Below are 3,387 nucleotides of genomic sequence, written 5' to 3'. Positions count from 1 at the left end.
GGCTGTAAAGTGCTTTGGCACATCATGAGATCATGAAAGGTGCTATAGAAATGCAAGTCTTTCCAACAGAAGCATCACAGCTGAGTCAAACTTTTTCCTCACCTGACATCTCCATTTGCAGCAGGTATCAGTGGATAGCAAACAGGAGCAGTAACCCTGGCTGATTTTGCCCTCTTTGACCCAGGGGCCCTGAGGACAATTGTGACACCCCTGCTGCCACCTTAGCTGATGTTAATTAACTTAATGCAGAAATCAGGAATTGAACCTGTGACCTTTTGAGTCTGTATGGCTTAGCTACTCATTGTGTGAGCCTACTGAGCCATCAGAAGAGCTTCACAAAGTTTTTGAAGAGAGTACTACCTTGCATTGTCAGAGGTGCCGTCTTTCCGATGAGTCGTTAAACCGAGTGTGCCCTCTCAGATGAACGTAAAAGATTGTAAGAAGAGCAAGGGATTTCTCCCCGGTGTCCTGGCCAATATTTATCCCTCAACCAACATCATTAAAACAAACAGATAATCTCGTCATTATCTCATTACTGTTTGTGGGAGCTTGCTGTGCGCAAATTGGCTGCCGCGTTTTCTACATTACAACAGTGACTGCACTTCCAAAGTATTTCATTGGCTAGAAAGTGCTTTGGGACGTCCTGAGGTTGTGAAAGGCTCTGCATAAATGTAAGTTTTTCTTTGTTTCTTTAATGGAATGGGGAAATGCAGTTGATTTTATATACTTAGATTTTTCAAATAACAATCACTTACATTTGTATTGGACTCATTACTTGTAAAGAGACATATCAGAATGCTATACTGGGCAATGGATAGCAAGTGGCACCAAGTAGTGGGGGGGGGGGGGGGCGGAGATTAGGATGGTCAGGAGGGGGCAAAGGCACAGTTGTACAGAAGGGTTTTAAGGAGACTTTTGAAAGCACGAAGAATGGTGACAAAGCAGAGGTGCTGAGGAGGGGTGTTCCAGAAGGTGGGGGGGCAAGACGGTTGTAGGAGCAGCAGAAGGTGAAGCAGAAGGAATGGGGAACGAAAAGACCACCAGTTTTGGAGAACTGGACAGTGCACACAGGGACATAGGGCTGGAAGAGATCACAGAGGACTGTGCGACGATGTTCACATGCTTGAGTGTCCTGCGTTCATTGCTTAGGCTCACACATGAAGAATGGCTACTTGCGTAAGGTACTGGAGAGGTGTTAGCACCTGTGAAACCAGCAGGATCCAGTCTCTTCAGGAAAGGAGTGGAAACAAAAACAATTATAATAAGGCCCTTGTTCAACTGCAAACATTCTAAATAATAATAAAGAATACTTGCACTAACACAGTGCCTTAACAAGTAGAAATATCGTAAGATCTTCACAAACTGTTATACACAATGTTGTCCCTTGTTTCATGAAGGGTATTGGATTTTGTTTTTGTGGTATTTTCATCTTATTCATGAGGTGCCTTATGGCTCATTTGATCTCATCCTTCCACAGTGCCAACCCTGCCATCTTCTCGTTATACTATCTAGTTGTTTCTTATATGAGTCCAGTGTATTGGCCTCAACTACCACTCCTGGCCCATTTCATTTGAACAGTAGAGGTGATTCCACGATCCCACGCACGCAGGGTACAAGATGCATTTAGAGGGAGCACAGGTAGAGCTACAACATTGGAGCTGTGATTCTCCAGCCTGGGCTCCCTGCAGATGTTGCTCTCCAATGGTGGGGGAAGAGGAGAGAGGAGGGAAAATCACCCCTATTGTATCAAAGAATCAGACAGCAAAGGACTTGTGAACTGTATGAAACAGGATGTTAATGCTGGTGAATAGAACACTTTTCTTTTTTTCTTCTGTTATTGTTGACCTCTTTATAACACAAACTAGTGGCAGGGTAAAGCTTCCTTTACTTTACTTTGCGCAAATAACGTGCCTGAAACATTAACCTTTGCTCTTTCTCCACAGATGCTGCCTGACCTCTACAGCATTTCTAGCATTTTCTGTTTTTATTTTGGATTTCCACCATCTGTAGCAATTTGCTTTTTGTTTTCCAACTTAGAAGAGTGAAAAAACTTTGCCTCTGCAACTAATGCCATGTTTAAAGGAAAACACAACTCCAGCAATATCTGTGTATATTGCCTGCATACTGAACTGAAATGCAGCAAATGCATTTGCTGATAAGAACCAAGCAAAAATCTGCTAAGAAAGAGACCAATAAATTATATTGCTGTTTGCTGTTAAAGCTTGACATCCATGTTTTTGATCACTGCGCTCCTCCAATTCTGGCCCCTTGTGCATACCCGATTTTCATTGCTCCACCAGTAGTGACCGTGCCTTCAGCTGCCAGGGCCTTAAGCTCTGGAATTCCCTCCCTAAACCTCTCCGCCTCTCTACCTCTCTCCTCCCTCCTTTAAGACGCTCCTTAAAACCTACCTTTTTGACCAAGCTTTTGGTCACCTGTCCTAATATCTCCTTATATGGCTCACTGACAAATTTTGTTTGATAATGCTCCTGTGAAGCACTTTGGAACGTTTTACTACATTGAGGAAGCGTTATTTTTTAACGCAGCGAGTTGTTATGATCTGGATTGCACTGCCTGAAAGGATGGTGGAGGCAGTCAATGGTAACTTTCGAAAGGGAAGTGGATAAATACTTGAAGGGAAAACATTTCTATGGGGAAAGAGCAGGGGAGTGAGACTTTAATGGATGGCTCTACCAAAGAGCTGGCATGGGCACAAGGGGCCGAATGTCTTCCTTCTGTGTTGTATTCATTCTGTGATATAGATGCAAGTTGCTGCTGTCTCAAATAATTATAACTTAATTGTGGAAAAGGTCAAATCAATAAAATCGTATTCATCAGCATCCAGTGGGCATTGCATTTTGTTTTCTCTGCTGTTGAAATACCAGTGCTGGGAAATGGAAAACATATTTGTAACCGTGTTTCCATTGAACTCCAGCTTACCCAAACCCAATGCCATCAGCGGCAGCGCTCGGCTACGCTCGGCAATTGTCGGTCACCGTCGGATATATTCGGCTATTTCCGGACCCCACTTTCCCCCCTCACAAAGATGGCAACTACGTGCCTTCAGACATGACTACGCATGCGCGCCGTCCGTGATATATATTTTTTTTGTGCCCCTCAGTCGGGAAAGGAAAGCCCTCCGGTTTTAGGTGTCTTACAATCTTTTCTTATAATTAAGAGGGACAGCCAGCGTCCATTTCCGGGTACGCAAGTGAAATCCACCAAGCAAATCGCCGCCAGTACATACAAAAAAAAATATTTATATTTAACAGGTTTGAAACAAGTTATTCGTACGGTGATGGTTGGCTGGTATTTTTTTTTTGACCGGAGTTGGGGGAGGGGAGGAGGGGGGGGGTCCTTCTTGGATTGAGTCGCAGCGGGCGGACG

This window comes from Heptranchias perlo, chromosome 6 (genome assembly GCF_035084215.1).
Source record: "Heptranchias perlo isolate sHepPer1 chromosome 6, sHepPer1.hap1, whole genome shotgun sequence".
NCBI lineage: Eukaryota > Metazoa > Chordata > Chondrichthyes > Hexanchiformes > Hexanchidae > Heptranchias > Heptranchias perlo.
The sequence above is the reverse complement of the archived record's forward strand: the minus strand, read 5'-3'. Positions refer to the sequence as shown.